The following is a 7,991-nucleotide window of genomic DNA, read 5'->3' on the forward strand; positions in this document are numbered from 1 at the left end:
CATATCTTATATTACATATACAAATTTACCGAATGACTACAAACATTCAGAAAAATATATCTTACAACACAAATTTTCAAATGAAAAAACGACTTTTTTGTTAAAAGAGATGAATTTGCAACCAAAACTATAAATTTTCAATGAAAAAATTTATTTTCATTCAAATAGTTTAATTTTTCTACCAATAGCTTATTTTTTCCTTAAAATATTCTTTATACCTTCATTTTTCGCATTCGCATTCAGTACTTTTTGTAAAAACAGCATGAATAGAGTTTGTAGAAAATCTTATAAGGAATATAATAAACTGATACAGTATTATAAAGATTAAATAAAAATTACGGCTAATTTCATATAGCAATGTATATACAGCAGTATAAACATATAAATTATGCCCCAAATTTTACTTATGCAAATTTTTAAGAAATCAAAATAATAAAGAAAATAATGTTCAAAATCAATCAGTTATTTTTTATTCGCTTCCATAAGGTAATTTATTTTCAAATATTGTAAATACTATAACTTAAATCGAAACCTGCGATTTAAACTTCTGAGGAATTACAGCCATAAATTGTCACTGCATTTTTTTCGATTTGATTTTAAAGAAGGTTCTCAAAGCACCCACGGCTTTGAGGATTACATTCTCATTACGAGACTCGCGCTTCGCGCTCGATAATTCGTGTCCACTTGAAAAACTTCATCAAAATAGTTTGTAAATCTTGTTAAAATCTACAATTCTTTTTGACGCGCATCAGAAAATTTGACAAAAATTTCTAAAACTCATAATAATTTTTATTCAAATTTTGAAAAAGCTCAAGTTTTTTGAATTTTTGTATGATCGAAAAATGTAACTGACATAGTTTCTAAATATATTTGATATCTAGTGATGAATTGAAATTTTTTAATCTTTGAGAAAAATATATATTTTTTATTTCTCTGAACATTTTCAAAATTTTCAAAAGTATATAACTTTTCTAATTTTCATAAAAATAAAAAATTGTATTTGGATAATTTGCAAGTCTTCTAGCCATCTATAAGAAACTTTGACAACAAATTTTTAATTTGAAAAAAATTTGTTTTCAAATTTTGAAAATGCTCTACATTTTTTAATTTTGGTTGGAAATATCTGCTTAATGAACTTAGCCTTTATTTTGGGAACTATAAGAAGTGTATCAAAGGCTGACTTGATTGGAGAAATCCTTCAAAAGTTAGCGTGGCTACAACACTCAGGTAACCACACATACATACATACAGGCATACAGACAGACAGATAGATTGACAGACACCGATAAAATTTTATGATTTTTGGATTCTGTGAGTGCGGAAACGGAAAGATCCGTTAAAAACTAAAGATCGAAAATTTGGACGATTACATTACACTCTCATGAATGAGAATGTAAAATATATCAGCAACGAAATCTATTAATTAATCTCGACTTGGTAGGCTGACGTCCTTGCTATACCTCTCACACCTCTCTATTGGATATGATTAACTTTGCCGACGTTTTTTGATGTCATGTAACGCCGCAACGTGATTCCAGTTGGGTATTTTAGTTTTACAATTAGTTTGCATGAATACAGAATCACTGGGATAAAAAACTGTTTTACAATTTTTTCATTTTGATTATAGCTTCAGGTTTTCCTACAACGTGATTGAATTGATTGATTCAAGTGAACAACTACACACACGCACTCACGCATATATATATATATGTGCATATGTAAATACCACTTATTGCGCTCGGGCGTTATGTCACCCAAACACATAATAGAATGACTAGAAAAACTAAAATCATGTTTAAATACTTGAGAGAAAAAATAAATGCAGACACAGTACAAGGATGCTGTGGATAGGTAAGTTAATTGCAATGTATACAATTATGCATTGTTTCCGTTGTCGGCTCATGGAGGAAAAAATGCAAATCTCAGTTGAAGAAGTTCCAGTGGGGTCTTCTCAGGAAATTTCTATATTACTGAAAAAATATCTGATGCCTTGAAGTATTACTGGATGGATCATTGCGAGAAAATCCTTTACAAAAAATCACTTCCAAACCTTGAAATACGTGTGATACTTCGACGCATAACATCAGTTCTTTTCCCAGGAGACCCCAAGAAATTTTCAAAAAATCAAAATTTTCATCGGAAAGTGTAAAGAAGATTTCAAGTATCGTAATAATTACTCTATAAAAGGATAAATGAGATATCACAATTTAGTACCACAATCTAATAATTCATTAATAGCGGCTGGCTTCTAAAATGTCAATTTTTTTAACCACTCCATTGGTCACAAAATCTCGTTGAATGGAGAAGTAAAAAAGCACATCTTAGTTCTATATAAATTATTGAATCCTCTAATAAAATATTTTAGCATTTTATTCAGTTACATTATATTTTCGTTAATAATTTGATAATCATCTTGTTAATACGTTTTAGTACTGCATATTTGAAAGTTACTTTCCAGGATTATAGCAATATGATAGAAGTAAATGCTGAGCGCTAAGGGCACATTTGTCTCCCAGAGGATCCGTTACGTTCGAGTTTCGTCACGTTAAGTCAATTTCATATTTTCATGTAAATAAACGTATTTGGCGTATATTATGATATTTTGATGTTTCGAATTGATGTGAGGAATATACGAACTAAGAAGTGCCGATGCTGTGACTGCAGTGTCGTAGGAAAAAAAGAGAAGTTGCAACCGAGATATGTCTGACGAACAAAGGGCGGTCTTCTGCAACCTTTGCACCGAAGTTGATTGAGCTTATTTAATGCAACATTTAGTTTAATTTAATGTTTTTTAATTCAATTTTATTTCGAGAATTAGTTTAAAGATAAAAATAGTTTGGTAGAAAAGTCTTTTTTTTTAATTCCGACGAACTAGTCCTATCTTTTAAACTTACTAACCTCTTTTTCATTGAAAATAACTATTTTTTAATGTTTTATCTATATGCAAATGAAACCATCTTATTTTTCATCCGGAAACAAAGAGATTGACCTATTATACTTTTAAATTACTTGGCATAATAAGAATCTTGCCCGCACTTCCGATACCTAATCATAAACTGCACCACCTTAAAGTGCAATTCGTCCCCTTCAAAATTCCATTAGAAATTTCAGAATAAATTAATTAAAAGAGAAATGACATAATTTTTGCCAAAAAATTTCAATTTCAGGATTTTTCTCGATTTTTATTTGTTTAAATATCTTGTTCAAAATTTTAGCTTTATTAAAACGAAATTTTATATACATAATTGTCTTTGACATTAAAAAACGAAGAGAATTCTGTATACTAACATAATTTCCGATGAAAGGAAAAGATTATGAGGGTAAAAAATACCAAGGGATCCGTCTAGGGTTGAACTACTGTTACTTACAAATAGTACCTTATTTATTAACTTTAGATTGTAAATTTTATAAGCTATAAGTTAATATTATTTTCTCTCCAATAGAAATAAATCTATTTAAATTTGGAATAAAATAACCACAAGACGAAGTATAAATTCCGCTTGCAAAAATTTAAATTTGTAACAAAAAACGTGGGAAAATTCAGTTACCTTATTTGTAAGATAATAATAATAATAACCAATTAAACCTATATTTTAAATAATTTTTATATCAAATATTCATAATTAGTTATTTCATATTTTTAAATATATATGTTTCTTAACTGAAAAAATATTTGCATTTTTTAAAATTACCTTTAAAATGAGCGAAAGAAAATTCAATAAAGTTTATTTTTTAGATAATATTAAAATTTTTAAATACGCTAAAATTGTAAATATTTTTCCAATAGCTTCTTCCAAAATTTATGAAAATGCTCCATCGTTGGCTTCTGTTCCAAATTTTGATATTTTTAAAATAAAAATAGAACATTAGACAACTTCAAATGCCAAAAATAATTCATATACTATGCGTCGATAGTGTAAATTAAATATTAACTATAGAGCACGTTACAACTGAAGGGCCTGTGATCTAATCCTGTTAAATGACATTTAAACAAATTTTACAGGGCGAAGGAAAATCGTTGCTATTTTTGCAATTTTCAATATTTTTTTAAGCTGTAAAATTCTTTTTTGTTCATTTACTAGAGAAAAAAGAATACACGTTAGTTTTATAACATTTAAATCAAAATTGAACGTTATATGACAATTGAAAGCTACGCATATGTTATCTACAAGGGGTCCAGAGGTCTAATCCTGTTATCTGCAGTGTTCTACCGCTACTTATCTGTTGTCTTTCCCGGGCTTGCATGTTTCTGCGTTGGTTTTCAAGTTGGGGGCAAGTTTTATATATCAAAATGTTGGGAATCGCAAGCCGAACACATATATTCTCACAAAAATTTTAAATAGTTCATTGCAAAAGTTTTCTGAGTGTTAGTAATCGAGACGCGTCATTCATCTTCGCCTTTACAGTGATCTGTGAACAACAAAATAGAAGATGACGTGAAAGTAGCCGCAAAATACTGTCGAAACACACATACACTTAACTGCGCGCACCTTGACATTTGTCTCACTGGCCTATTCTACGAGTAAACTGAGCCGTTGTGAGAAAAAGCATGGATTTTCCTTAAGACGCCTTAAACAGTTAACAGGTTCAGACAGCGGACCTATGCTCTGGATACCAAAACGCGATTTTCGAGAATCCATGTTAAAAATACTAAAAGGAATTTGCCGTTTCGCTTGCGGGAAATTAACTGCATATGAAAAATTTTACAGAAAATACAAAAAAAAAATCAATTTCGAAAAAATTTCGGTTTACAGATTTAGACCGCAGACCCTTCAACTATAATAGATATTACTGATATTTATATAAGTGCAGTTTTCGAATTTGTATGAAGCAACTCGTTAAATATCGGGTCAAAGTATTCTGTTTTTTCTTCTTCAATTTTTTCGATTAAAGTTAGAAATTTATTTTTATGTAAGGTGTCGATTCCGATTCAATATGCTAATTATGCATATGCGAACGATATTTCTAGCAAACGGAGAGAAACAAACAAGTGTGATATAAGTTTAACAGAAATGGGATGGAAGACACAAATAAAAGATGTAAAGTATCTGAATAATCAATCATTTCAGCAGAGAAAAAACTTGTAAACAATGGACTATGGGATCCTCCATAAGTTACGTAAGGCTTATTTTTAGAATCTTAGACAACCCCTCTGCAATATTTTGATTTCAATCATTTTTAATAAATACGAGAAATATATTCCCTTTTCACTTGAATTTAGGTGCAAGTTACCTTATAATTTACAGTGGAACTCCGGAGTCATGTAAAAGTCGAAAATCAAACAGACCCCTTTTTCTGATGTGCAGAGACAGAAAGAGAGGTCCGTTTGATTTTCGACTTACAGACGTGCCCGGAGTCCCATTGCTGTCCTGGCTGCAGCTTGTGATCGTATGAGTTGTTGGTGCGCCGATTCTTCCTATTTACTCAATCAGGACAAACTACAAATTTCCTCATTCATTTTTAGAGATGACAGTCACGTTGTAGCATTATAAAAGGAAGCTCTGGAACCAACGATTTACACAATCCAGAGTTGCAGCGAGGACGTCAGCTCACTAAGTACATAAATACAATAAACCATCCAAAGTTCAGTTATTGTCAACTGAGGTACCACATACAACGTAAGTCGAGATATAATAGATTGATATGCCTCATACAACTCTTGATCGCTTATTATTTAAAATACATGAAAGTAGAATATTGCGCAAGCCATTGTAAAAAAGATATAAAGTTAAAAAAAATGTAATTGCCTTAATAAGTTAGAAACTGAAAAATAAAATAGAGCTAAGTTTTTTTTCAGTAACACGTCCCCAAATACAAATTTATAAACTAAAATAAAAATTATGTTATGAGAATTTTATGAATGATTGGTGATATTTCAAGTTCAAAAATTACTTCTCCAACCCTTCCAATTTTAACGTCTAAGAAAAGTATGAAAAAGGACATATGCAGAAAGAAAACAAAAGGTTTTTAATCGGTATTTCCTATTTAATGATTGGCGCCTAAAAGAATAATTTTTATTAAATTAAAGAATCTACAAATGATGAGAACTAATAAATATTATATATTTAAAAGCATTTATTTTAAAAGTCTGACAAAATTTTCGTTAAAAAATCATCTATCTTTATTTGTGAAAGGTTTACTCCCAATTTTGTCTACGTATTAGTCAATATTTCTCCAACTCAACATTTAATATACAACAAAATCGAAAAAAAACCGCTGCAAGCAGCTAAATGCATTTTTGACTACTATTTTGACTATTAACACCACATTCTCAACGATTACTGTATAGTTGTCAACTGCCCTCAGCAGTGTTCCAGCCTGAACCGAGTTGTTTTGATATAATGTCAGGGCATGGAAAATGTATTTCTAATAGAAAAAGGTTTGTTTTTCCTCTAAAATTTCTATTTGCGTTTTATTTTTTATTTTTATTAATACAGAGAATATGTTAAATTAATATTCCAAATTAATATATATATATATATATATATATATATATATAGTGCTTTTGTCACAAGTATTTTTACACGAGTATAACATTTCAGCAATGACGCTATATTTTCTAATGAAGTTTTATTGTCATATTATAATCAATGATTGCTTTAGAGAAAAAAGTACATAGATTTCAACATAAATAAAACTCCCCTACTTCATTATTCATACTTTCTACCTAAATAAAACATTTTTGTGGCATGCTCATACATTTGAATCAAAGTGTGAAGCTTAATGAAGAACATTTATTGATGCAAGGCGTTCTTGCTTCAAGGTTTATAAATATTTGAGGTCGTTTTATTTAATATTATATTTTCTAACAGTGGAGAACCTATAACAATAGATCATGAAAATATATCTATATATACTCATAAACAGAATATAATAATATAAATTGTGATAAAAATTGTAATAGGCACAGGAGCAATACGAGAAACGATGATCTATTTATAGATAGAGGTGTCAAGTTCTAAACTCGAATGGGTCTAATAAAAATTTTTGAAACAGATAGTGAACCAATTTCACCTAGCTTGAAAAATGCAAATTTATTAAGGTATTAAGCAACGCTAGAGCTCGAAAAAAAAGCACTTTTCGGAATTTTTTTTTTGGCTCAATAAAGAGATCAATCGAAACTTCGTAAAATGGGATTTGTAATAGTAATAATAAAGTAAAGAGAATATATATTTTTTAATGCGTTCACGATAAAATGGCGGCTGTGTAGCATTTATCAGTCGGCGCTTTTTTTAAAGGTATCCACGGCAGGAAATATAACTCGCGCAATTTTTTACCTCGATCAAAAAACCAAAGTTTTTTCAATTCTATAGAACAAAGGCAAGAGAAATACGTAGGATTTGTTTCGACATATTGATTTTTCGCGATATGGTGCACTTTTGAAAAAAAGTTTAAAATTTCATGAAAAAAATCGTTAAAAAATTGTTTATAAAAAAAAAACTATGCAATATAACAAAAATCCCACGTACGTCACTCGATAAAGCAATTTTGAATATATTTTTAGAATTTCAGATCGATCGGTGAGGATTTGTTCGAGTTATGTTTCCGGCCAGTTCAAAAGCAGTGGTTTCGAGAAAAACGCGTTTAAAGTTTTAAGTACTCTAAAATCACACAGGCATACCTGAGAGGCGTTGCAGCAGAATTCAAAATTTGGTCATTTAGACATTTTTGCTACCCTCTATCTTTTGTTATATTATTTTTAAGCCCTGAAAATCCTTTTAATCAAAAAAAAAAATCTATTTTTTGAAAGTTCTCAGTGGTTTAAACCCTCAAGTGCATTATTGCAAATATCCATGATATTCAGAATTAAATGAGCCCAGGATAAAGTCATTTTGAAATGCTTGCAGAATACAAAATCTATTGTAATAAATACTTTAAATTTTAATGTTTTCTTACATTTTGAATAGCATCTGAAATAATGAACATTTTTATATCCTCTTGTGCTCATTTTAAAAGTAATTTTGAAAAATGTAAACATTTTTTTCTGCTGA

The 7,991-nt window shown here is 29.6% G+C and overlaps 1 protein-coding gene and 1 long non-coding RNA gene across 4 annotated transcripts in view; one reads left to right on the forward strand and one right to left on the reverse strand.

The window, feature by feature from the left end:
- LOC117168968 (serine-rich adhesin for platelets-like) overlaps positions 1–7,991 on the reverse strand; it is a 420,717-nt gene that overhangs the window by 348,878 nt on the left and 63,848 nt on the right. The window lies entirely within an intron of this gene.
- LOC117168970 overlaps positions 5,104–7,991 on the forward strand; it is a 4,154-nt gene continuing 1,266 nt past the window's right edge. Inside the window, exons 1-2 of the long non-coding RNA XR_004466592.1 lie at positions 5,104–5,118; positions 5,465–5,618. This is a non-coding gene — a long non-coding RNA (uncharacterized LOC117168970). The remainder of the gene's footprint in view (positions 5,119–5,464; positions 5,619–7,991) is intronic.

This window comes from Belonocnema kinseyi, chromosome 3 (assembly GCF_010883055.1).
Source record: "Belonocnema kinseyi isolate 2016_QV_RU_SX_M_011 chromosome 3, B_treatae_v1, whole genome shotgun sequence".
In the NCBI taxonomy this organism is placed as follows: domain Eukaryota; kingdom Metazoa; phylum Arthropoda; class Insecta; order Hymenoptera; family Cynipidae; genus Belonocnema; species Belonocnema kinseyi.